A 27,465-nucleotide genomic window follows, 5' to 3' on the forward strand; every position below is an offset into this window, starting at 1 on the left:
TTCATGGTGCGGAGATACCAGTTACTTTTAGAGGACAGTGGTAAGAACAGCAGTTCACCTGGCTAAAACTACATTTGGCACCGGCCGCCAAGAGTCATGGGCGCACCGAAGCAACTAAACCATTAAAAATGTACTGCACAGAGGTTCTGAGAGAAAAACTGGGCGGCCGCCAGCGGCCGCGTAGCGAATGCCCGATCGCTAGCAGACGACGCGCTTGACAACGACAGCAAAATTGAAGACGTCGCGTTGTATAATCCATGCCTCAAATATATATGTTTTGCAAAATGGTTGAAACATACATTTGCAGTTGAAATAAAGCGCTATTTTAAGAGCGTACTATGCGCAATCGGCCTCGGCGCCCTCAGCGAAAGTACGTTGAATATGCCGCGGAGCGCGTCTCCGCCCCAATCCAGTTAAAGTCCCTAAAAAAAGGGACTTTAAAAAAGGGACTTTAAAAAAAGGGACTTTTTTTAGGGACTTTAAATCCAGTTCGCTCGCAGCGCCCTCGCACTATTTTTCCACACGTGGCGCCTCAGCGGCAGAGCGCCGTTCGGCCCACTCGACCATTGTCTAGTAAACTCTAGTAGCACTACAGTGGCTAGAATCACTGTAGTAGCACGGTGTAAAAACAAAGTGGCCTAGAATATGGGAGAGTGTCCAAAGCGCCGGCTCCGACGAGGGCCTTTTTCTGTGAACTGCCGCGCCGCGCCGCTGCTGCTCCGGACCCATGGGCTTTTCGCGCTCGCGAAGCGCGCGGGAAGCGAGGGTCGTCTGCTACGCGCTGTAGTTTTTTGCGTTCAGTTTCCACGCAAAGCACTTAAACTCTATTTAACTTCAACAGTGTGGTGCTGCATGGAGCTTACCCATCTTTGAGCGTTTCTTTGCGCTTGGGTAGCAAGATAATGCAAAAACTAACGTATCAAACTCATCAGCGCGGCCTAGCTCCGGTGCTAGAGTTCGGGAAACGTATTTCCAATCGCTAGTAGGTACAGCGCTCGACCGCTGGCGCCGCACTGCGCCGCTCGCGCGTACCAGTTTCGAGCCGCCGCCGTTAGAACGGAGGAGGCGTTGACGGAGAAAACGCTGGGCTGGTGGTGACTAGCCTGCTGTTCGGATCGGTGGTATTATAAACGCATCACTGTTTTGATGATCCAAATATAATCTCACTATCAGGGAGGGAGCAGTCTACCTGACTGGAGCAGTATTTTTTTATTTGGGGTGTTGCTACGCTGCGCTCCGCCACACCCCAACGACCGCCGCTTCGCGTCGGCGCCCGGTACCACGGCTGCCGCCGTGGCACCGGGGTTCAAGCGACCGCGCTGGCAAACAGAGAGGAAAAAAAAGGGAAAAGCGTCATATTAAGAAAAAAAATTCTAGCCAGGGCGGGTTTCGAACCCGCGCACGCATGATCCCGAAGCGAGCGCCGTAACCACTCAGCCATACAGCCACTTTTTTTTCTTTATTGCGTGGAAATATTAGTGGTTATATGCGAAAATTAGTTGTGTTACATATACGCATACATGAAAAACAAATTCACACAAGCAGCCATACAGCCACGCTTCCAAGGGTTGCATTCGTGCGAACCATATGATTGCGTTCGAGCGCCCTCGGCGAACGGAACCACCTAGAAACGCGGTACGCGTGAGCGGCGCAGCGTGGCGCCAGCGGTCAAACGCTGTATCTACTAGCAAATGGAGTGTTGCGTTCGGGAACGGTAATACGGTAACTGTGCGTGCGTAGAAACCCGCTAAATTAGCCCGCGCAAGCAAAGAACGTAAAAAAAAATACGTTATTCGCATGGGTACGTAGGCAATAGCACCATGCTAGTAACGAAAAAAGTAAATTACTCGCGCAGCCAAGCGAAATACTTACGTGCGTGCAGTGAACGCTTCGCTCACCATTACGTGCTTTTCGCTCACGGTCAGTAGTGGTTTACAGTTATATGCATATGTATTCGAATATTTTTTAGCCACGACAATATTTTATTATGAACAGAGCAGAGTGAGAAGGTGTAAGGGAAGCAAGAGAAAGAGCAAGGACGGCCCTAACGCCGCAATATTGTTGGCTTATTTCGCTTCAGAGATTGCGTACACGAACAATTCTTGCTGTACGCTATCTCTTCAATACAAACTTCGCGCATGACGTACCTTAAGGTTCACCGTGAGCGAAGATTTTTTTTCAAATTGAGACATTCGAAAGAAAAGCCATTCGATCCAGCCAATATAGCTAAACAAATATATTTTTCCTAAATTGAAATAAATAGATAGCTACTACTGGCCTAGTCATTTACTAATTTGTTATGTAAAAGTTGTTACTGCAATAGCCTTGTTTTAATAATCCGTGAATCCTCTCTGAAATTACCGACATGTAACTTCTTGTTATATCATAGTTATTGCGTAACGTGATTTTTTACGTAAACTAACAAGCATTCATGGCGCGTGACGATGTTTGTACTTGCATTATATTGAGTGGGAAATCGTATTGAAAATTGCTGTCTTTGATGCACTACAAATATCGCTATTGATTCTACATATCCCTAAAATAGTTACCTTCAATAACAGCAAAAAAATTAAAAGTTTATGTTCTGGTGATTTGTTGCCTCTTTCATTGCGTAACTACAAGTACGTAGTTATTGATCAGTAAGTATATTTGCTGTGTACGAACCAGTGAGCATACGCAATAAATATTCCTAGATATACTTTCATGTTAAAATTCGCTTAGTGTTTGCGCTCTTGCAACACATGAAGGCGAAAGACGAGTTGCACATACGTAATTAATCCATCATGTTTGTTTTTTGAAGCTTGCTCGTAATTATGAAATGAGGCATACGTATACAATGTTGCACTGTCAGCGTTTCATTTATTTTGTTTTGTCTTGTTTTTTGCCGCGTATATTTCTCGCGTACCCTTTACCTATAGACGCCGTGCTATAGCTTAGTGGCATCGGTAGGTTGGACTGCTAAACTCGAAGATGCGGGATCCCGGCCACGGCGGCCTACATTTCGATGGAGGCGAAATGCATAAAACACCCGTGTACACAGATTTAGGTGAACGTTAAAGAACCCCAGGTGGTCGAAATTAACGGAGCCCTCCACTGCGGCGTCTTTCATAGCCATATTGTGATTTTTGGGTGTAAAACCCCAGAAATTATCATTACTATTATTACCCCTTACCTGTGCTCTCAGTTCTTCATGAAATATCGGTAAGTTCGACACGTTGAGATCGAGATTGGCATTCAGTACGTTTTTATCGTCACACCCACAGCATCAGAGTGATTTCTGGCCGTCATCACATGACCACACGTCATATTCTTATCGTTAATCGTGACGTGAGTGTCCCGACTGTACCTCAGACAAGTGGGAGAAGTCCCTCAGAAGCTCGCTTCTCGCCGACCAGCAATGGGCCGTCCCGCAGGCCCACGAAGCGGCCGCCAGGTATTCCCTGTAGGTCCCTACGTGGGAGACGCCCACTACGCCCTAAGCGCGTCCTGCAGGACCCAAATAAATTTTGTCCAGTCCAGTGCAAGTATGTCTAGTTACTAATGCCATGACCCATCAGTCATCTTAGTCTTCTGCCTTTCCACACTATACTTCGGTATATATACCAAGTGAACGAGCCGCGAGAGTTACGCGGTTTGTATTTATTTTTGGTACCGCGGCATCGGTCAACAGACGCATTCCGCTTCCCAAGAGCCCAGTTAAGGATTTCGCCTTAATAAAGAAACAACAGAGCGCGAGATGCTGTCTTGTAAAGCAAATCGAATGCATGAAATAAAAGAAAGGAAACGGTAGGGTGTAAAAGCGTTAGCATGAGAAAACCATATCTGCTGCGTTCTCTTGGTTATTATCGTGATCTCCAGCTTATTTTTTTCTGCAGCACGCTTACGTTGCTCATTCCACGCATAACTAAATGAAGTAATCGCGCGGAATGCGTTACTCAAACAGCCGCGTAAGCGCGGCCGGACCAAGCGAGCTAGAACGATATAGATAAAATACCCGTATTCACAGCCGGCAAACGCGTTCTCTGTGCGGTGAGTCAGAATCAGAATCAGTTTATTCAATACAAAAACGGGGTTAATTACATGGTAAGTATATACAGAAGGAGGTCCCGTAGTTAAAAAAACTGAAATGGGACCTCCTATGCATGATGACAAGAATTATTAATACAAACAATGGCAACATGTAAAGTTTACGATAATACAGGTTTTAAAAGACAACGCATAAATGAAAAAAAATAAAAAAATGCAGCAGTTTAATGCCTAAGAACAAGGCTGCAGTTTAGACAATAATAGGGAGAACTACAAAGGGTCCATTTCCAAGAAGATGAAAAGAATGCAGGAAATAGAGAAACACGATTAAAGTTTAAAAAAAAGTTAGAAAAGAAAAAAAAAACCTACTACACTAAAAAATGAGAGTCGGATAAAGCTAAAAGAAAGCGCTTAAGTTCTGTATGAAACCTGTGAGATTTTAACAATTTTAAAGGAAATGGTAATGTGTTCCAGAGAGATAAAGCTGAAAAGTGTAATGACTGCTTGCCGTAGTTGGTGCGAACGCTGGGTAAAATAAAGTTCATATTCTCTGCAAATCTAGTATTATTTGTATTCATAAGAGACGTCGGTGGTATGATGGTTACTGGAATATTATTGTTTATTGCCCTAAAAATGAAAATGGCCAGGTTGTATTTAACAAGATCAGTCACATTCAAAATATTATGAGCGTGTAATAACTCACTAGCGTTAATGCTACGAGATGAAAATGTTATTAGACGAATAGCTCGATTTTGAATGACTTGCAATGACATTAGGTGACTGCTATAAGTGTTTCCCCATGATTCAATGTTATAGTTTATATGAGAATGAACAAAAGCATAATACAGCGACATCAGAGTAGAAAATGAGAAATATGGCCGTGCTTTAATTAGAACGCGTATTCCATATGCCATTTTCTTTTTTACGTTAGCTATGTGAAGGTGAAATTTAAGGTGGTGATCAAATTCCACACCTAAATAGGAGCAATGATGAACTGCAGTGATTAGGTGATTGTTGATGGAAATGGATTGACGGTGCTCAGGCGATCTCTGATGCGATGTAAAGACGACAAAATTGGTCTTATTATGGTTAATCTGCAGCTTATTATGTTCACACCACGCGGAGATTGACAGAATATCTTCGTTTAGTTTACTTGTTAGTGTTTTTACACAATTGTTAGAATTGAATATAGTAGTGTCATCAGCGTACAGAATGCACTTTGAAGAGGAGAGGCAACTAGGCAGATCATTAATATAAATTAAAAAAAGTAGGGGACCTAATATGGACCCCTGTGGTACACCTATATTAGTAGTAGCTTCTTTAGAGTAGCACCCAGAAATGTTAACGACTTGTTTTCTATCTTGTAAGTAACTGCGGATTAGAAGTAGTGGCGGACCTGTTATTACAATGGCTTCGAGCTTAGTGCAAAGAATTGTGTGATCAATAGTGTCGAAGGCCTTAGATAGGTCAACAAATATGGAGGCTGCAAATTTACCTTCATCAATTGCTTTTTTAAGGTAATCAGTAAGAGCTATGAGTGCTAGATTAGTTGAAAAACCAGAACGAAAGCCAAATTGATGGGGGGAAAGAATACTAAATTTATTTAAATACTTTGTTATAGAGCACTGTACGGGCCGATTTTTGCGGCCCGGGCCCGGCCCGGGCCCGTTTTTACATTGGGCGGCCCGCCCGAGCCCGATCAAAACATTTATGGCGAGACCCGGGCCCGGCCCGGGCCCGGAAATAATCTACGTTACCCGCCCGGCCCGGCCCGCCACCCCTTTACCTTAAGCCCGAGCCCGGCCCGAGCCCGACTCGAAACCGGCCCGAACCCGGCCCGAGACCGAAAAATACATGTTTTTCAGAGTTGAGAAGCCCGAGAATAACTCGCAGAAAGCCCGAGCCCGGCCCGGGCCCGCGTCAAAAAAGCCGAGCCCGGCCCGGGCCCGGGTCAAAAAGCACACGCCGTGCCCGAGCCCGGCCCGAGCCCGTGAAAAAATTCCTGTACCCGGCCCGGCCCGGCCCACGGGCCGGGCCGGGCCCGGGCTTTCGGGTAAGCCCGAGCCCGTGCAGTGCTCTACTTTGTTAGACGCTTTTCGATAATTTTTTCAATAACCTTATTAAAAATGGAAGAACACAAATAGGTCTATAATTCTGCATGAGCCTGCGATCACCTTTTTTGAAAACAGGAATGACTCGACCGCGTTTAAGTTCACGTGGGAAGACACCGGTTTTAAATATGAGGTTAATGATAGCAGAGAGAACGTTACCAATATGCTGTGCAATCATTTTAATATGGTAAGCGTTAATATTATCGAGTCCAGCGCTAGTGGCTTTAAGGGTCCTAATTATTGAGATTACTTCATCAGGCGTAGTTGGGAAAAGGAAAAATGAATGAGGTAGGCGGTTAAAGGACATGTTACAGCATGAAGCGGAATCAGAAGTGGTATGGAAAAAAGCATCACAAAAGGCATTAGCAATATCAAGCGGATTACTGTATTCCCTGTTATTGTGAATGATTCTCGAAATGACGTTCTGGGTGTTACGATTTAAAAAGGTGTTAACTATTTCCCACTTTTTCCTAGTGTTATTACCACATTCTGCAATTTTATGTTCGTTATAATTCCTCTTCGCAATTCTCAGCTGAGCTGAAAGTGAGTTAGAAAATTTTTTGTAACGGGCAAGTAGTTTAGTATTAAAAGGTTGTTTTTTTGTTTTTTTGTACAAATTTTCACGAGACCGCATTGCTTTCAGAAGGCTATCTGTAAGCCATGGGTTTTGCGGTGATGCTACCTTTTTTCGGCATTTTTGTTTATGAGAATGGGAGTTGAAAAGCGATGAAAGTGTCGACATAAACTGTGAAAAAGCTGTTTGGGGGTCATTAGTTTATACAACTTCCGACCAATCAGTTTTAGTTAGACTAGTAAGAAAGATTTCTTTGTCAAGTACAATTCTGTAATATGAAGTGTTCCCAAAGGTTGAGTGATTGCGAAAGCGAAGAACGATAGGGTAGTGATCGGTACAGTCGGTGTTAACGATGCCTGCTTCCGGTGGGTCTGTTAAGTTCGATAATGCGTGGTCAATCAAGGTGCCATCGACATTGTTAGGACAGCGAGTAGGGAGAGAAATTAAACATTCATACCCAAAACTATGAAAGTTGCTTGAATATCTAGAAGAATTAGATGAAGTGGTATCCAAGAGGTTAATGTTGATATCGCCCATAATTATGCCATTGCAGTTAGCGCACGATATCTTTTCCATGGTTCGATTGAGGGCACTACAGAAATCAGTAACTAAAGAAGAGGGTGAGCGATAAATGCAGCCAAACACTAAGTTCCTGTTGTCTATACCGAAGACGGGTGAGTCAAATTCAACAAATACTGATTCACAGTTAGTAATATTTAACTCCAAGTCATGCCGGCGTTTGTATGGAATGTTAGATGAAACAAATATAGCTGCACCACCGTGGTTACTCGTCTCTCTGTGAGAATACTCAGAAACGTATGAGTTGAAACAGAATAGGTCTTTGTCATCATTACTTAGCCAGGTTTCAGACACACATATTATTGAAAAGGTGTTAGTAAGTGTTGAAAAAAAGTTCTGATAATCATCGAAGTGCTTTCGGAGACTTCTAGCATTGAAGTGAATGATTGAGTGGTAGTCACGCGACATGAACTTATTCAGTGCAGATGTTGACAGGTAAGAATCCATGGTGGATGGTAATGACATTTAAGGGTTCCGATAGAGAGAGTTAGTTGAAAACGGATAGGTCAGACTCATCAGCAATGCGACAAACGCGGCTCTCATTTGTCTTTCTGGCCTTAATCTGACAATTATCCGTCCACAAGTGCTTCCAGTTGTTGGCCTTTTTCAGCGCCAGTGCTTTGGAAAAGAGTGCCTTATTTTGTGGTGTCAGGTGATCATTAACAAATATGGGGAAGTTACTGTCATATCTGCCGATGTCATTCAGGCAGAGCCTTGCCTTTCGTGCCTTGCTGATGAAATCATTCTTTTTTGTTCGAGAACAGAATCTTGCAATTAAGTTCTTCTTTGCCTTATCTTTAGTAGACACTCTATGGACAACATCGAGATCAGTGGAAGTAACGGGACATCCAATTTTCCTGCCAATTGTCTCCAATACAGCAACACAGTCCTCGCCCTGTGTACAGGGGATACCCCTGATCTCGATGTTGTTAATGCGAGAGTACTGATCAAGTTCGGACACCCTGCGGGAAAGTGAGCAGTTTTCAGATTTCAGGGCTTTGTTTTCTGCCACAAGCAAGGCTTTTTCACTGTGCAGCTTCTCAACCAGATCATTCAAAAATTTTAGACTGGACTCAAGACTGTCCACGTGCTTCTTTAGCTCCAGCACGTAAACCCCAGTAGTCTGCATTTGCACGACAATCTTGTCAACAATGCGATCAGTCATACGATCAGATTCATTAAGAAGCCTTGATTCCAGTTCGTCAATTCTTTTAGCGAGCTCAGCACAGGAGGGCATATCTAACAACACTCAAGTATATAAAGACACTAGAAACTCAATACCAGGATACAAGTAGCTAAAAAACAGTTAATGGCAGCAGCGGCAGTAACAGGATAACAAAGAAAACGACAGATGATGTCGCAACCAACCTGTACGAGCAGAAAGGAGTGCGTGAGTTGTGCGCGAGCACTGCTGCCGCTGCTGCCAAGAATGGTCGATGGTAGGTGAAGGCGGCCTTTAAGTAGCGATGCCGGGACAAGCCAGCACCACCTGGTGGTCTTCTATGAAGATCTTGCTTGACGAGATAGCCTGCTAGATGACACGTGCGGTTGATCCTTCTGGTGGTCTTCTGTGAAGATCTTGCTTGACAAGATAGCCTGTACGAGCAGAAAGGAGTGGGTGAGTTTTGCGCGAGCACTGCTGCCGCTGCTGCCAAGAATGGTCGATGGTAGGTGAAGGCGGCCTTTAAGTAGCGATGCCGGTAGGGCGCCTTGATGCCCGCGCGCATCGAGGCACTCTAGATGCCGGGACAAGCCAGCACCACGTGGTGGTCTTCTATGAAGATCTTGCTTGACGAGATAGCCTGCTAGATGACACGTGCGGTTGATCCAGCAGAAGCGCCAACTTCTGGTGGTCTTCTGTGAAGATCTTGCTTGAGAAGATAGCCTGTACGAGCAGAAAGGAGTGCGTGAGTTGTGCGCGAGCACTGCTGCCGCTGCTGCCAAGAATCACTGCGTCAATCACTGCGTCAAGTCACTGCGGTATTACCTTGCGGTGACGTGGTACTTAATAGATCCTAAATTATCGCGATGTTGGCTAATAACAACCAAAATATCAGGCTCGGAGCAGACGCCCGCCGCCTTGGCGCGGCTTCTGCAGCGGAGAAAGCCCACGGGTTAGAGTGTACTAGACAATGGTCGAGTGGGCCGAACGGCGCTCTGCCGCTTAGGCGCCGCATGTGGAAAAAAAGTGCGAGGGCGCTGCGAGCGAACTGGATTGGGGCGGAGACGCGCTCCGCGGCATATTCAACGTACTTTCTCTGCGGGCGCCGAGGCCGATTGCGCGTAGTACGCTCTTAAAATAGTGCTTTATTTCAACTGCAAATTTATGTTTACACCATTTTGCCAAACATATATATTTGAGGCATGGATTATACAACGCGACGTCTTCAATTTTGCTGTCGTTGTCAAGCGCGTCGTCTGCTAGCGAGCGCGCGACGCCCAGTTTTTCTCGCAGAACTTCTGTGCAGTACATTTTTTATAATGTTTTAGTTGCTTCGGTGTGCCCATGACTCTTGACGGCCGGTTCCAAATGTAGTTTTACCCAGGTGAACTGCTGTTTTTACCACTGTCCTCTAAAAGTAACTGGTATCTCCGCACCATGAAGGCTACGTTGAAAATTTTATTATTGATACCGTGTCATTTTACGCGCGCTTCTTGTTGCTGGATATTTATCAGGGAAATGATTGAAGAAAACAATATTAGAGTGAAATAAACCAGGTTTATTAACTGCGTGGCGCGAAGAATGACCAATGTGTTTCTAGGTGATTAAATCAAAGGGTACATAGACATATATATTCACGATATATATGTGAGGGAAAAAATAACAAATCTTCTAAATGAAATAATTGAGAAAGTGAGAACTCCCGACCGGAATACGCGCACGTGTTTGCAGTAACAAACATATTTACTAGTGAATACTGCAAATAAAACTCGCATTCGCAGAAATAATAGTCATAGCAGGCAAAACCATCGTATATATATATATATATATATATATATATATATATATGTGTGTGTGTGTGTGTGTGTGTGTGTGTGTGTGTGTGTGTGTGTGTGTGTGTGTGTGAGCAAGTGTGTACGACTACGACACCGAATAGTCGTTCCCGTTCGAATGTAACGCATAACAGCACTATTGAAGTCTCAAAGGTGAGTGACTGCATGCAAGTGAGGACTGTTATTTCGAATGATTGTGCTGCCGGAGAGTCGTGGCTGTTGCACGGAGGCGCAGTTCCTGAGAGAATTAACGAACGGGTGGTAATAAGTCCTGCTTAACAAGTTCCTAGCTCTCGATCAATATAAACGCCCCGTTTTAGGGCAGCCTGTAAATCTGCTAACTTGATTCAGACAAGGTTTTTTGACAGTCTCACCATGTTTTCAACCCATTAAAACTGAGTGCCCCGTGTGGTGCCAAACTTATCTTCTTCAACTAACGCAACAGATCTGCGCATATCACGATATGATTAAGGCACCCGGTTTATATTATTTTTGCCACCTGGGGTTCTTTAACGTGCACCTAAATAGAAGTACACGAGTCTTTTTCCGTTTCGTTCCCATCGAATTCCGCGACCTGGATTGAACCAGCGAGCTCAAGACCGTAACCACTATACTATATAGCCACTAATTAGGCTACCGCGTAGGCTTTCTTTTCTTTTTTTGAAGTATCGACTGGAAAAAAATTCCATGTGCGGTTTACGGCCAAAGATTAGCATATAGAATGGCCGCTTTAGGCTATGGGACCAAATATCTTTGTACGCATTTTTTATATTATTGTCTAATAAAATTCCCCTTTGATTTGATTTAATTAACTAAAACCGTTTCCGACGCTCGAGGTCCGACTGCAATAAATGACCCCGTACCAATTACTCCGCATTCTGTTACGCGAGAAAGGCAGAAATTGGAATCAAATGTTGCGCTGCAGCTTTTTTTTTTTTCTATAACAATACTTCCCGTAAATCTGACGACAAGGTGCCGGATGGGGCAGGTATTTGTTTGAAGCGGCAAGCAGGAAGGTTGCATATGCTTCTCCTTCTGCGTTTCGCAGGACCTACTGATGAAAAACTTTATGCGCAACAATACACACGAGAGATACATGCTGCTTGAAGAACGGGAAAATTATTTTTTCTCTGAAGGGAACCGTGCAATAACATAGTAGAATGAAAGCCGACACTGCGGCCGCAATGCGCGCGCAATGACCGAGCGGTATTAAAAAATAATAAAAAATAAATAAAGAAGAGAAAGACAGTAATTTATTCTTAAGGCATAAATACATGTCATATGCAATTATGAACCCCATTTGAGCGCGCGAAGTAGTACGAATGACCCTGCCGAGCAGTATCGCCAGCAGTTTCCAACGGCGCGACCTTGATGCGGCCCAATCCACTTCGACCGCAGCGCCGCCCCAGTATTTTAGGGGCGAAGCTCCTTATAGCGGCACCCGTTCCGTCCCCGTCGTAGTAGTAGTAGTAGTGTGTAACCAGTCTGAGAAAAATGAGAAAAAAATTCCGAAGTTGTGTCCGTAGCCCGGAATCGAACCAGGGACCCCTCGCTTCCGAGCGTGCGGCGTTAGCCCACTACACCACGAAGCGGACATGGACAAACGCACCACGATGGCTACAAATACCCAACATTAACGAAAGGCCGCGTTTCTAGCGCGTTTCTAACGCGTTTGTGCTAGCGCGTTACGGCCCGTTACGGCCCGTGGTGTAAGACGCTGTGGCCTCTCCACCTTACCTTCAACGCGTTTCGAACGCGCTGCCCAAAGCGGTGGCAAGTCAAGTTCAAGTCGAGGAGCGTTTATGAATACGGGGGGTATACTCTCTCAGCAGTCATGTGATGGCGTCGGCAAACGCGGTGCACGTTCCGGCATGTGTAAATGGCTGTGTAAGACGCTGTGGCCGCTCCCCCTTACTAGAGAGTACTGCACGTTTCTAACGCGTTTGTGCTAGGGTCCCCTTAAGCGGGAGATCCGATGATTCCCTCCGGAGCTTCGCCCACTCATCATCATTCACCTCGTGGATCTGCTGTCATTTTTTTCCACGTAGGGCGCCTCACTGCAAAGCATGCGCCGCCCCAGCCGCTCGTCCCACTCGACCATATTCTAGTACACTCTACCACGGGTCCGGTACAGCAGCGCCGCGGCGCGGCAGTTCACACAAAAAGGTCCTCGCTCCTCCCATGCATTCGCGCGGCGCTTTGGACACTCTCCCATATTCTAGGCACGGCCGCTCGCTGAAGCGCACGAGGTGCGGCCTGCCACGTCGCGCGGCGATGTATGTTGACAGCGAAAGTTGACATTTGCCGCCGCTTTTTTAGGGGTGGCGCTACTGCTGCGGGACTGCTCTCCCTCCGGGAAGGCACCGCGGGAGAGATTTCGCGTCTTGCTTGCACGCCTTTTGTCCGCATACGTGGTAGTATAAATGTGTCGAGGTCCTTGTCGTGTTGCATGTGGCACTATCCCGCGCAACTTGCGTGCCGTTGTGTGTTACTAACGCAAGGAAAGAACCATTAATCCGATACCCCGAGTTTCCAAGCGACGTAGAACGCCGTAAAGCATGGCTGAAAAACACTTCGCGACTGGGACAAGTGGCAAAGGAAGCATTTGGGAGCCGAGGGACACGTTTTTAATTGGTGTGTTCGCTTCACTTCACCGACGGCCACACCGAGGAACTGTGCAAACCGTGCAAATTTCTAAGCAAACTGTTACAGCCGCTACTGGCGACTGGACCGGGGACCTGAATGCAACTGTGGATAGGTTAAAACTCGCCTACATTAAGCCTCCGTCACGGAAGGTAGTACGATTTTAAAGCTGTTGAACGAGGACTTTTCCGTGGCTTCACATCGTGTAAATAAAGTAAATAACAACTGACACAGCCTCCCTCGATCTTTTTTCTTTTCACCATTGAAATTGCTCTATCCACGCTGAACAACTTTTTTTCACTACATCGTCTTTACATAAATATGCTACACATCGGCAATGTGGCTGAATGTACAATCCGTTATAAACTGCCATCTACCCCATCTTTCTAGAAAGGTGAAACTAGCGAAATCTAGCAGAAAATAGTTATACACACCTATGCCATTATGCACACATTTGTAAGAAGTTTGATATTACAGGGTTGTTTTTTTTTCTTACCATTGCAAGTGCTCTATTCACGCTGAACAACTTTCTTTCACTGCATCGTCTTTACATAAATATGCCACGCGCCGGCAATGTGGCTGAATGTACGATCCGTTATAAATTGCTAGCTACCCCATTTTTCTACAAAGGTGAAACTAAGGAAATCTAGCATAAGTAGTTATACAAACCTATGTCATTATGCACGCATTTGTAAGAAGTTCAATTTGACGTTTTTTTTTCTCTTTATTTTAACCAGCAAACAAGCACGTCAAGCGAGGCAAGTAAATAAGCACACACACACACACAAAAAAAAGCGCCCACTGTATCAGCAGTACTGCCTCTCGATAAAGAGCTGGCCAGTTCTCTTGAACGATGGTCAAAAGGCTCGAAACCAGTGGCAGACGTGCGCCGTCCTGGCCTATGTGAGCCTATTAGCGGCCGCTGCGCGAAGCATGTGGACGGCCCCAAAGAAAAACTCCCACCCGCGTGCCTGTCCCGGAGCAGTGGCGCCGTTGCGGTGGCGCAGAGAACTAGGCGCCTCACACCGGTTTCGGGCGACGTGGCAGGCCGCACCTCGTGTTTCATCGAGCGGCCGTGTTCTAGGTCACTTTAGTAAAAACGAAGGTGATCCGACGGCGGCGCGAGTGCGTGACTCTACGCACGCCGCTGCCGCAAGGGGCAGCACCTGTTCTGGGGGACACTTTTTTGCTCGCTTTGCTGGCGCTTTTATGGGCACGCGCGGCAGAAGTGCTTTATTTCGATGAATATATGTCGTTCGCCTGCTTAAAACGACTCTGCTTGGTTGGAGGAACGTTCCTTTATATTTCTGCCGACATTTCGATTGACTCCGACGCGGCGAGCAGCGGTAAACGCAGCGCGCCGTCTGCTCGAGCAGACGACGCGTCTCTCGTGTTCGAAATGACGGTATTTTGACTGTAAGTGGCATGAAACCTTCTACCTGCTCAGGATTTGGCGTCTAAATAACGAAAAATTGCATATCTTTGGGTATGGGTGTTTAAATGCTGACGGAGGTTGTAAATTATCTACTGTTGTGCCACTTCTCCAAGGCCTCCTGAACACGTGCTGACCCTAGCGGCAGCACTCACTTCCGGTCACACGAAGTGGCCGCTCTCTCGCCCCAGCGCGGGCGCGCCGTCGGAGCACCTATCTTCTTACACCGTGGCCTGTAGTGTGTTTGCAGCCGTGTGCACGTGGGTGTGGGAGGTGTTTGCCGTGCAGCCATGCAGCTGGAATTTACGCAACCCAAGGATAACCCAGTTAGAATTTCCGGCGGTGTGTGGTTTTCAACGGTCACGCACTAGCGAAAATACCGCATAGCTGTTCAGGTTTCCCTGTTTGCTGTCGCAAGTTTCACTTGACGAGCAATAGGTAAAAACAAAAATGCTGCACTGTGATGTGATGCTTCTCGAACGATTGCGATGAATCACGAAAGCTGTCTACTCGCGTGATGTTCTGAACAAGTCAGACACGTTTACTTACGTGTGAAGGGAAATGCCAGAGCCTTTTGGAGTTTTAGTCTTGCACAAAAGGCATGAAGGTGCCATCGCGTCCACCGATGTCGTCGCGCGATCACATGCCAGAGCTAAACTATACCAAACGAAACTACCACGCTACGAAACTACCGAAAACACACACAAAAAAATATCCGAAACCGAAACTTGCGTTATTTTTGTTGAATGAATGAGTACATCGTGAATTGCATAAGTTACGGTAGCAAGCGCTTCCTGTAAGCTTAATATTCACACATCGCCTTCATAAAGCCATCAAATATTCGTTTTTTATGACACAGCATAAGGCCACCTGTACTTGTTTTCATCCCTCAAAAATAATTGCGCTGGCCACATTCACGAGTTACAAGATGGCGTCGACAAGATGGCGGCGCCCTAGCGGTCCCCCCTTTTTCGGCCCAGCTTTGCTTCTAGAGTCAGTTTATTAACTCTATGGGGTTTTGTATGCGTGCAGTTCTCGGAGGCCATGCTTTGGTTGGAATAGTTTTGTTGATTCCCGTGAGGTGGCGCAGCAAACATTATCGTTCACTGGCTGGTCAAGCGGTGGACAAAGAGAGTTTTCAGTTATTTGTACAAGAGGAATGTTGACACAAAATGGAGGAAGCTGACCAGAAAACTGTCAATCAAATATTTGGACTGCTGGAGGGGTGCAAACCAGGAAACAGCGGTTAAGAAAAAGGTTAAGGAAACAGAGAGAGGTCTGTGGAAAACAGGGATGCAGACGAAATCAGCACTGGGAACATACAGAACTTTCAAGCAAGAAATTGCGAAAGAAAATATCTATCATAATTCTAGGGGAAGCTCTTTGTTGTTTGAAGACAGAACGGCAGTATTGCGGACTAAGATGTACCGAGTCAAGTACCAAGGTGTAGACACGTTGTGCGGTGCGTGTGGAGAAGAAGAGGAAACGGCTGAACACCTCATACTTTTCTGTAAAGGTCTTAACCTTACAGTACAAAGCAACGGGGCAGATTTTTTCAAAGCATTGGGGTTTACGGACAGTGAAGGCAAAATAGACTTTAAGCGGGTAGAAATAACCAAACGGAGGTTATCTGATTGGTGGCTAAAATCAAGGCAGGGGTGAAATTTGACTCACAACAAAGTACAAAATATGTTAATAGTCATGGCTAGGTGGCGTATGCCACCGCCCGATTTAAAGGGTTCAGCCCTATCCATCCATCCTTTACTGCAAAACATTGTTATTTTGTTATTATTCCTTCAGCTTCTGCTTGACTTTTTGTAGCATTGCATAGCAATGGAAGCAAGTGTTAAGCAGCAGTATAAAGAATTAAAAAATCAACACACGAAGTCGTAAAAAGAACAGAAAAACGTTGTCTCCTGCCGAGATTCCAACCCCGTTTTTTTGCGTGGGAAGCAGACATTCTACCTCTGAGCCATGGCGGGTGTGTGCTACCGATCTCAGCGCCCCAAGCGGCGTTACGGTCGTTTGGCTTCACTTTTCACCATGGAGGTAAAAAAATGTCACAGTTTCGCCCTAAGGGCGAAGCAATGAATGCGATAGCAACACAGCAATGTCATGCGAAGTAAGGTGAGCGGCTTTGGTAGCCATATGAATTGTAGCAAACATGAGCTGATTAAGTAAGCAGGTGTGCTGCGGCGTAAGTAGACCTAAAGCCCCTCCATACGCGTTTTCGCCGGCCAGGTTAAGTACCGCCAACCTACCCTCCTCCTCCACGCTCCTCCCTCGCTCACCCCCTCAGTTTCCGGCGTCAAGCGGAACTTACGTAGTCCCAGCTTCCGTTTTTAACGGAAGGACGTCACTGCTGCGTAGGGGTGCGAGCGTGAAACAAACGAAAATTCAGGAACCGGAAATCCCGGAAGTAGAAAAACCGGAAACGGAAACCCCGGAAGCGGAAACTGCGGAAGTGGAACTGGTTTGAGCGACGAATCAGGGTACAGCGGCACACATGAAAGGTTGGCGCTACTTAGCAACTTAGCAGAAGCGGCGGTGGCGCGTGGATGGAGGGGCTTTAAGTAGACCGACATGAAGAGAGACTCGATGACCACGAGAAGGCGCGTGTGAAACGGTGATGTTGATGAGAAGCGCTTCCCGTGGGCAGCGCATGCGAAGGGACACACCTGTAGCGCTGCACTGCCGATGCGGGCAGCATTGCATGTGTAGCGTGCGTTGGAAAATGTGGCCCGACTATTACGAACTGAACGAACAAGCGTTGTGTGAGCGCGCACAAAAAACATGAATAGATCACACTGAATGACTGCAGACAACGACTGTCAAAACGCTGGCAGCAAGCGCATACGCCACACCGGGCGAAGGTACGTGCGGTCTATCGCTTCAACGGAAACTGAGCGGCGAATGCACGGCGCATAAAGGTCAGAGCCGTGTGGAGAAAAGAGACTGTGCGGGCGAGCGACGGGCGCGGTTGCTGGCAGAGTAAAAGTGCGCCTCCCCCCCCCCCCCCCCCCCGCTCCCTCCGGCGCTGGCTTCCCGCTTCCTTGCTTGCGCGTGGGAGATTGAGTGCGTTCGCTCTCTGTGATAGCGCGCGTCCCCGCACGCTTCCGCTCGGGCATGCGGCGCTCGGCGAAGATTTTATCTATAGGGAACCTCACGGCGACGGCGACTCCGACGGCATAAATCTGGTTGAAGTATCCATATAATTGCTATCGCAATAAAAATACTCCATGCTTTTCACGGCTGCCTGGATCGACGCGCGTGCGCCGCGCGCGCCGATCCAGGCGGCCGTGCACTTTTGCACGGCCGGGCTCGACTGGCGCGCGCGCTCGCTTCTTACGGCCTTCTCACCCGTGGGGGAAACAATGGGAGAGTTTCTCAGCACGTTTCGCCACCCGTCGGCGGTAGGGGCGCTGCGACCCTGACCCTTCTAGAGAGCCTACATACGGGACTTCCGTCTAGAGTGGTGTCAGCCCTTGACACACCACATGCCGCCGGCCGCCAAAACACATAGTTGCCCGAGAGAGACGCAGCGCCATCTTGGTCCCCACATCAGTTTGCTGTGTGCTTGCCGCCGTGAGCCGTGCAGCGGAATCGCGTTTAATCCTCGTCTAGGCAGCGTCGAAGGCTGTGGAAACGTGTTAAATGCGGTCAGCGAAGCCTGAGGAGCAAACATGCCTGGTTGTTGCGTACCTCTGTGCACTAACCACTGCAGGAAGGGCGTGCGAATGTTTCGCTTCCCAACCAGCCCGAGCCGAAGAAAACGCTGGCTCGCGCAAGTGAAGCGAGACTGCTGGGAGCCCACCACCGCTTCACGTGTTTGCTATGTGAGTACTGTCTGTTTTCCTCGTTGTTTTTCTTTCGCTGTAGAACAAGCTTTATGAATTTGACCGTCTCAACGTATCCAGATAATCGAACGTGTCGTTTCTGGGATTATGTGTCGCGAGTAGGAAGATCAGCTGTAGTTTCAACTTTCAAGAGCTTTTTCACCTGGATGTGTTGTCCATGCTCGCGCCGGCTTTCCACGGGCGTGAAATTGAGCCGCGTGGTGCTGATCACAAATGTGTCTCGACTGAGAGGCTAGGCAACTAGTCGACGTGGTGCTTTATCCTGTTGTAACAGCGAGTAGCGAGGATCACTCGAGCACGCGGTTGTCGATAAGAGATGTGCAGCCCGCGCCCTTTTTAAGACGCGTAAATTGACGTGTCTTCTTTGACGTCGAGTCACCGCTTCCATCCCGACAAAATATTTACGCTACTGAACGGAACTTCTCGCCAAAGCCCTGAGTTGGTAGTTCAATGATCGTTTGAAGCTGCATCGGCACTTTTACTATTGGTGTGCTGTTGCATCTATTTTGTTCACAGAACGATCAAGCTACGAATGCATAATGGGAGAACACGTTTGAGGACGGACTTCAGAGGCAAATGTGCACATATAGTTTTTATCAGTTGTGTGCTACATTACAATGAACAGTCGAGCGCCCGCTTCGCAAACTTGTACGGCTGAAAGATTTTCCTTCTAATGCGTCTTGCGTGCAGCCCCGTTCGGAACGTTCACGGGAATGCACTAACTTAATTATGCTAACGACCGTGTGGTGACATTTATTGCAGGCTCATTTCGAAGATTCAAGCTTCGAACAGAAAAGGCAAGATGGCTTGAAGAAATTGAGGCCAGATGCCGTTCCAACAGTTTTTGCTTTTCGAGGTAAGTCCGAAGTGAAGATTACGCTACGTTTTGTATAAGACTCGTTGAATAATGCGACATTGGATAGGATGTATCTCCCTTGTCTATATTTGTTTTTATTGTTTTCAATTGTGCTGTTATTTGACACACGATGGCCTTAAACATGCGAGTTTGCTTCTGATGGAGTCATTTGCGCTGTACGTGAGTGCAGATAAGACTGTGTGGTCTTTCTTTTTTGTATTTTGCTATGTATGGTATACTACTGTTATTTGAATCATGAAGCCGTATTGTGAGTGATCATTTGCTTTTACTGCCTGTCGATGTTGCTTGTATATAGAGGCATGAAATTCACCCATAATTGGTCATATATATTGAGTGCATCCGTTTCAGTGAAGCCTTAACAGAACTTGTTGTTGGGCTACGGCTTTGCCACTACTGCCTAGAGAAATTTTAGAGGCGTACCAAATTAGAAAGAAAGGTAGCGCCTGTATAAGTGATTCGTCTGTTGTATTGCGCGGTAAAGAATTGCAGTGCTTAGATATGATGCATTAACCAGTATGATTGGTGATATGCATGGCTGCGATCGTGATGTGCAGTGCGCTTGCGCAAATTGACTTTGCTGTATACATTAAGGGAGGTGAATCAAGATAAATATTAGTTTAGAGTGGCGCTTGTCTTGTGTACTGTGTGTTCTTCTGTGTCTCGTCATTTTTGATTACAATAACCTGTTTTCATCGTCAGTGAACCATGGTTGAAGATTTTTTTTCGTAAATATGGGCTTGGCAGATTTGGTACTTATGCTACTTCATTCTAAATGCTAACAGTCTATGCACATATTACTCTTTATTCCAGCCGCCCCCAAACATCGGAAGCCACCAAAGAAGCGCAGCTGTCCTGTGCAGCCTTGCTGCGATGCCACCCCTGCAAATTCCCCGGAGCCACACCAGCCTTTAGATAGCGATTCGACTAAGATGGATGACAGTGCTCCAGTGCCAACCTTAGTTGTAGAAGCATCATCTTGTCACGCCGGAAATGAAAACGCTCATGAATTGACATCTGCGGTGGCACCGTCCCACAGCACCCCAATGGCATTCCTGTTCCAAACAGCACGAACAGCAGTGTTGGTCAGTCACGCGATGTCAGCGCCACACATCAACCATTTGGAGGCAATGCAGGCTCATCTTCGGTGACCATCGGGCAAGAAAATGCAGAGTTACGCAAGAAAACTAGTGATCTCACTCGCAAGTACTTGCAGAGGGTTCACGATAAAACAAGGTTGAAGCTACAGAGCCTGAGGAAAAAAGTGTCCTCACTTGACAAAGAAGTGTGCGCACTGAAATCGGCATCATTTCTCAATGAAGACCAAGTGAAATCTTTGACGATGAAGACAACGAAGGGCCATAAGTGGTCTGAAAAGACCATACGAGTGGCACTTCAGATAAAACATGCGTGTGGCACAACAGGCTACGAAATGCTGAGATCTTTGTCGTACCCGATTCCGAGCAACAGGACCTTGATCTGAAGGCTTCAAAACATTCGCTTCCTGCCTGGCATTCTCCATGAAGTGTTTAATGTTTTAAAGCACAAGCTAGAGGCAAGGGAAGATATTGAAAAGGACTGTGTCCTTTTCATGGACGAGATGGAGATAAGTCAGGGCTTTCATCACGATCGGTCCCTTGATTGCCTTTTCGGTGGCACCACATTGCCTGAAGCGACTGCAGATGTTGCTAACCACGCCCTTGTATTCATGGTTGGTGGACTGAACACACGCTGGAAACAAGTAATTGCATATCATTTCACTGCACGCTCAGTTGATGGGAAAGCTCTGAAGAACCTCGTCTTCAATTTGATTGAACTTTGTTTCAACATCACACTAAGAGTGCTTGTTGTTACAAGTGATATGGGAGCTGCCAACCGTGCAGTCTGGCGCCTTCTTGGCTTCTCAAGCCATAGGCACTCTGAGAATGTGTGCTCTGTTTCACACCCACACCTTGAAGGTAGGCAGCTATATTTTATGGCTGATCCAGCCCACGTCCTGAAGAATATTCGTGCTCAACTGCTCCGTGTGAAGACATTCACTCTAGGAGAAGCAACTATACGTGAGCACAAGCTTACAGCAGGAACTGTGAACATAGACCATGTCGAAGCTGTTCTCACACATGACAGAGACAAGGAGCTCAAGATTGCCAGCAGGCTCTCCGACGTCCACATCAGCCTTGGACACTTCACGACAATGAAAGTGAACATTGCTGTTCAAATGTTCCGTGAGGCTCCACCGGCTATACGTTATCTGATTAAGCAAGGAATCTTACCTCCTGAACCGGAGGCGACGGCGTGGTTTTTTGAACTTGTCAGTAGGTGGTACACCTTGATGTCGTCACGGCATCCAGTTGTTGCTTTGAGCAATTTCAATCTTTCCAAACACAAGGAAGCAACTGAACTCCTTGGACTAGCTTGTGCCACCTTCTGTGGACTAAATATGGGACTTACTGCACACTGGAAGCCGTCACAAGCTGGCCTTTTGGTGTCAACTACTGTTGTCCTGCGTCTTTCTCATGAGCTTCTGAACAAGCTCAATTACAAGTACTTGCTAACTGGTAGATTGTCACAGGATTGTCTCGAAAACATCTTTTCTGTATTGAGGCTCAGAAAACCTCTGCCGAGCGCATATGACGTCAAGTGTGCCTTAAAGCTTATCTGCGTTGGCCAGTTTGTAAACACACCGACATCATCTAGCTATGGTGTTGATGACAGCACGCACCTGGCTGACCTTCTTGACCCCAGTTTCAAACAGGATCAAGTGGAAGGTCAGGAGCCCGAGGAGCTTGAGAACTTGTTTGTTTATGCACTTACCACAGAAGAGTGCGATATCCTTGCGTACTTGGGAGGCTTTTTGCTGAAGTCAGTCATCGGTTTTCTTGGAGAGTGCAAAGACTGTGAAAGAGCCCTGGTTGGCCGTGCAACAGGCCAGTAAAATGCTCTTATACAGCTGAAAGAGTATGTCAAGAATAGCGGAAAGCTCATCCAGCCAAGCCAAACAGTGATGCAAGTTTTAATAGAATGTGAGGAAAACTTTAAGACTTTCGCAAACATGAATGAGATCCTGACTCTCAAAGCTCCATTTACAGGTATCCTGAGTGCCTTGCGGAAGTCTGTGGCTATGAGATTAGGGTGTTGTGACGCGCATGAATCAAGGGCATGCAAAATGCTCCTTGAGAAGTATGTGAGGACAAGACTTAAGATTCATCTCCGACAGCAGCATGCGCAGAGGGTGAACGGACAGTCCAGCAAAACCTGTGCCGCTGCTAATCTTATCTGAGCCGTGTGTGGCGTCTCAGTGGTTAATTTAATGCTGCTGTGGTTGTGTGATGTGTTTGCAGAAGTGTTTGACGTGTGCCTCTGGATGTCTTTTTAACGCCTCGAGCAGGTGGGGCATTCACTAAAATGTTTCGCACCAAAGCTCTTTGTTCATTGCTTAGTGTACTGAAAAACAGCATGCTTCCATGCGTTCTAGCTGCTAATATTGACTTTACCTGAATGCAGCATCACTAGTATCAGATTAACTTTCTTTAATGCTTGTCTTTTTTGTATGGCTGTAACATATTTTGTTGACAGATATCATTGGCAGTCTTGATTTCAGTGATGTGTTGTATCCTGCGACTGCACAGTTGTGCTGAGAAAATAGGTGAGAATACTTCGAAGGCGTATTGCTATTGCATAATCAGAAAGTGACTATGTGCACCAGAATTTAATGGCGCAAGAATGTAGGTTTGTATTGAAGCTATGTGGTATTGTGTGCTCCGCCTGGTACAGTGGCAGTGAAAGTTTGCATAACCGTGGTCTCCTGTGACGGCTTTACTTGAATTTATATTCTTTGAACTGGCATGAACTTTTTGGCTTTATTACTGTTTGACTCATGTTTTGGTGCTTGCTATGCGACATTTATTATGCACACATGTTGTTTATTCAAAGCAACTAATCTTTTCGTATTCATTTTCGCCAAAGAAAGATGGTTTAAAGCACATAGTTTTTGTTGATTAAATGAATGCTGTGTAGCTCCTTCAAAGAAATCCTCTGCTACACGCACCCCTTTCGTGTAATTTTGTTGCATCGCAAGTGTATGGGAAGACGCTGAAGAGTTGGAATTAATCAATGGAACATTCGTGGTGCCTCCACGCAACATGTAAAAAATATTGCGGCTTTATTAAGACAGTCTACACTCGGGTGGCCATGATGGCTTATGGGCGACTCACTGCAAGATTCAGAAACATTTCACTTCGAAGAACATGAAAGCTGTTGCGGAGGATTATGTGAGGACCTGTCACAATTTTCATGCTATTCGTGCCAAGTTCCACCCAAAATGAAACCAGATGGTCATTCCTTGATGTTCAGATGTGCCCTTCGAAGTTGTCAATCTCGATTTTCTCTCAACTCAAGAAGAATCGAGTGGGTGTGCACCGGACTCGGTCTTTTATGGTGGCTTTTTACCAGTGAACATGTATGGCGGTGGCAAAGCCCGGATAATGTGAACAGTGTCATCATATTAATGGAAAGAGAGACATTTAGACACACCAGGTGATTGTTTCTGATAATGTACCTGCGTTCCGCAGTGAGAGCATCCGACGGCATGCAGAAAAGCATACCACCCTGAAAAGCGTGCCTTAGCGGAGCTCCTCATCCGCGACTTCAATACCTTCATTTATGTGTACCCCGAATTTCGTGGAGGATGCCAGTGCACCCTTGAACCAGCGGTTAGACATCACATTCAATCTCACACAGCTGGACTTGGCCATAGTCCTACGTTTGCTGCCCTTCAAAAGACGCCATGACTGCCAGTAGATTACGAAGGTACATGGAGCACTGGTTTGGTTAAGGTGGCTTCTCTGTGAGAACTGGTAGGGATTGTGTGCTTGCCTGTAACGCTATAAATGCTACAAGTTCCTTTAGAATGTTTAATGTTTGTTTCACTGTAGGTTTTTGAAACATTCTTATAGGATGCAGCCCGTCTCCTGTTTTAGTATCACTTTAGTTGAGATGCAGACTATTTGCAAAGTGTTTTCCGAGGCTGATCATGTAACCCAATAAATATGCTTGTTCAGTTGTGCACGTATTTGTTTCCATTACTGAACTCACCCAGAGGAAACTCACTTGGTGCTATGTCTCTGAATGACTGTTTAATGTACTGGGCTTGGCAATAGTTCATTTGCCGAGAAATCTAGTTACCAAGGTCAAAAAAAAAAAAAAACAACTGTTGCGGCTGGTGGTGGATGCAGGATGAAACTTTTTTTTTTGTGCAGCATTGCAACGTATAGCTTGCACAGCTTTAAAGCACAACCAACTACTGCAGGAGTTTCACAAAAACAAATAATCTCATTATTCACTAACGCATTCACAATATATTACAGTATTAGAATCAACAAAAAGGCTTTAGCTTTCGCATCATACGGAACGTATAATTCAAAATTATGGCTCCGTGATTTTTAATTCATATTTTAATAAACATTTCTACAAGCAGATGGACTGAAATTCTTGCACTAGGCTCTCGCATGTTTTTCTGTGGAGTACGCCGTATCACGCGTTACATAGTGCACCCTTCCGTTAATTAACCTAAAAATGCTCGCTCAGTAACAATTATTTACATTCGACACGAAATAGTGCTCGTGGGACAACCCTCAAAAGACGAAAAGGTGCTCGCAACCTTCGCAGTCGGCGCTTCACGAGGCTCGGGGCTGACATTGGGGCCCAACATGGCGGCCCGTCAAATTTGGGGGCTGTTTTAGGCAACACTGGTTCGAGATGTCACCACCCTAAAGCGGGCCGCGTATGTAGGCTCCCTAGACCCTTCCTCCCATGCTCCGCGTACATGCGCTTGCCTTCGCGCTCGCACGATCGTTTTCCCGCGCATTTTATTCGGTGCTCTGTCAGTGTTGTTCAGTATGCAGTAATTTGTGGGCTCCTGAAGACGGTCGTACAGCCTTTAGTACGCGCTGCCACAGCCAAGTCTTGGCGCCGTTCATTGCATATCGGTGTATAACTGCTGTATTAAGGTGTATTGCTGCCTTCCGTATTGCAAGTTCCGTTCTGGGAAAACACCCGGTGTTTCTTTTCACCAGTTCCCAAGCAATGAGTTTCTAGCCCGAGTTTCTAGTGCTTTTGGACAAGATATTTGGACAAGATAGCATCAACTAATAAATGGGAATTATAAGATGGACATAACAAAGATCGTAGCCTTCTCCTCCGGATACGCTACTCGGCAAATACATAATTTCACTATAACTACTTTTTCCTCACGCAGCAACTCATTTAAGTATTCTTTTTTTTTTCCGCGCACAATAGTGGACTGGAACCAGCTAAAGAATGACGTCGTCTCTGCGCCAACATTAACTTCTTTGTTATCATGTTTACAGTGACATTATTTTGTTTGTGCCATGTTTGCAGTGACAGTGTTTTACTTCTTTAGTGTAACGTTGCGTGTGCCCAACCTGTACGCTTTGTATTTATTCAAATGACAGTTTTTTTTATTAACCTGTGCATTTTCTGTACATACCGATGTATTCGTTATGCTTGTACCACCCTGCTAAAATCACCGCATGGTGATTGCAGTATTTATAAAATAAAAATAAATAATATTGTTTTCTTTTCAATAAAGCCTCCGAACACCTGCCACGCAGGAATGTACTAGAAGTACTCGAAAGAGCAGTCCAGCCCTATTTACAACGCGCTTCCATCTTGAGCTGCCCTGAAGGTGTTGACGACAGTCATGCGATACGATCTGCAAATCTATTTGCCGAGAAGTTTCTGAGAATACTCCTTCTAAATCAGTCAAACCAACTGACTGACGAAAACGACAAGCCTTCGGCCCACTGGCGCACCGACGGGGGGGGGGGGGGGGGAATTCGGGGGTTGTAACCCCCCCCCCCCCTGAGGCCGACTTAACCCCCCCCCCCCCTTTTGTTTAACCCCTTTTCTTTCCTTACGCATTTGAGTGCTGCAACTAAGATGTAAGACGCGCAATCGTCCGCACACTCGCAAAAAGCGCATTTTTTTTCACAATTTCCCGTGAAGAAATCGAAATTAGTGCTGTTTAGATGGTATTGGCAAACTGTCAACCCCCCTCCCCCCCTTGCAGAGATCCTGGGTGCACGCTACTGCTTCGGCCTATGTACAAGCCGCCAAGGAAACACTTTAGATTCTAATTGTGAACAAGACACATTTGTGCGCTACTGTGTCCGCAAGAGTTTTCGCCTGAAAGTATGGCAATCACTGTAAGTGCATACGAGAAATAAATATTTATTTTCATTCCCGAGCCCTGAAGACCAGCATCGCCTGGTGAGCAGGGCCAAGATATCGGCTCAGGCCCACGGCATCCTGGACTAGGGACGCCGCCCACCTCGGACGATTTTAGCGTCTGCTCATTTCCCTAAATAAAGTTTATTCCTCCTCCTCATTCCTCAAAATGCATTTGATGGCGGAGAGCTGTTCTCCCGGCGCATGCATCCCCAGTGAATTTAAAGAAGCCCGATGTATTAATACGGTTACACGGCATCCATTTATAAGAAGCCTAGATGAACCATTTACGCGTCCTCTACAATTTTTTTTATTGCGATAAAGACTTGCCGTGAAGGCATAATTCTTGATATGTATGTGTATTATATGTGTGCTGTGAGGCCTGTGTTGTGTATAAATTGAAGCAGTGTTTTGTGGAATTTGTTATCGTGTATCCAGCGGTCATAGCTGGTTGTCACACTGTAGCGGAGGCCGGCTTGTAGTAGGAGACGCGAGCGTTCCGATTGTAAACCAGTACATGTCCATATTAGATGGTATGCATCTGCTTCCATCACAGGGACGGAGCAGTACGGACACGTAGCATCCAGTGGTAAATGCGACCAGTTCCACCTTGAGATCACAGCCGGTGTAAGGGCCACCCCGGCCCGAAGCCTCCTAAGCACAACTTCCTCCGCCTTAGTAAGGTGAAGGGGGAGGGAGCAGACACACGGGGGGATAAGAGCGCGTGTGTCCTGCCGGAGAAAATTTTTACGGGCTCGGAGCGAGTTAAGGGGTTGAGGTGGGAGGGGAATAGACGGAAGGTCTGGATTAGGAGGGCAATGTGCCTGCTGGTCAGCAGCAATGTTGTGAGGGTTCGCTGCATGGCCTTGAATCCAGTGTACCTTGACGCAAGTAGCTGTTTTTCTAGTCATAGTGTGTATTTTCTCGCAGATTTCCATCGCCTTGTCAACCTTATTCAGTTCCTGAATAGCCGCTAAAGAATCAGTGAGGATATCTAGTTGTTTGATGGTAGGCAGCTGAGATGTCGCATCTTGCACAGCGTCGTGGATGGCTTGAAGTTCCATTATTAGAGCACTGGCTTCCGTAGATAAATATCGCTGGTGGCCGCTGATGAAATTATGCGTAGT

General features: G+C 46.3%; 1 pseudogene; it reads left to right on the forward strand.

Moving 5' to 3' along the window:
* Positions 1 to 21,530: 21,530 nt before the first annotated feature.
* LOC125946275 (uncharacterized) lies at positions 21,531 to 23,601 on the forward strand (annotated as a pseudogene).
* The last annotated feature ends 3,864 nt before the right edge of the window (positions 23,602 to 27,465 follow it).

The sequence above is a fragment of the Dermacentor silvarum genome, chromosome 6 (genome assembly GCF_013339745.2).
Source record: "Dermacentor silvarum isolate Dsil-2018 chromosome 6, BIME_Dsil_1.4, whole genome shotgun sequence".
In the NCBI taxonomy this organism is placed as follows: domain Eukaryota; kingdom Metazoa; phylum Arthropoda; class Arachnida; order Ixodida; family Ixodidae; genus Dermacentor; species Dermacentor silvarum.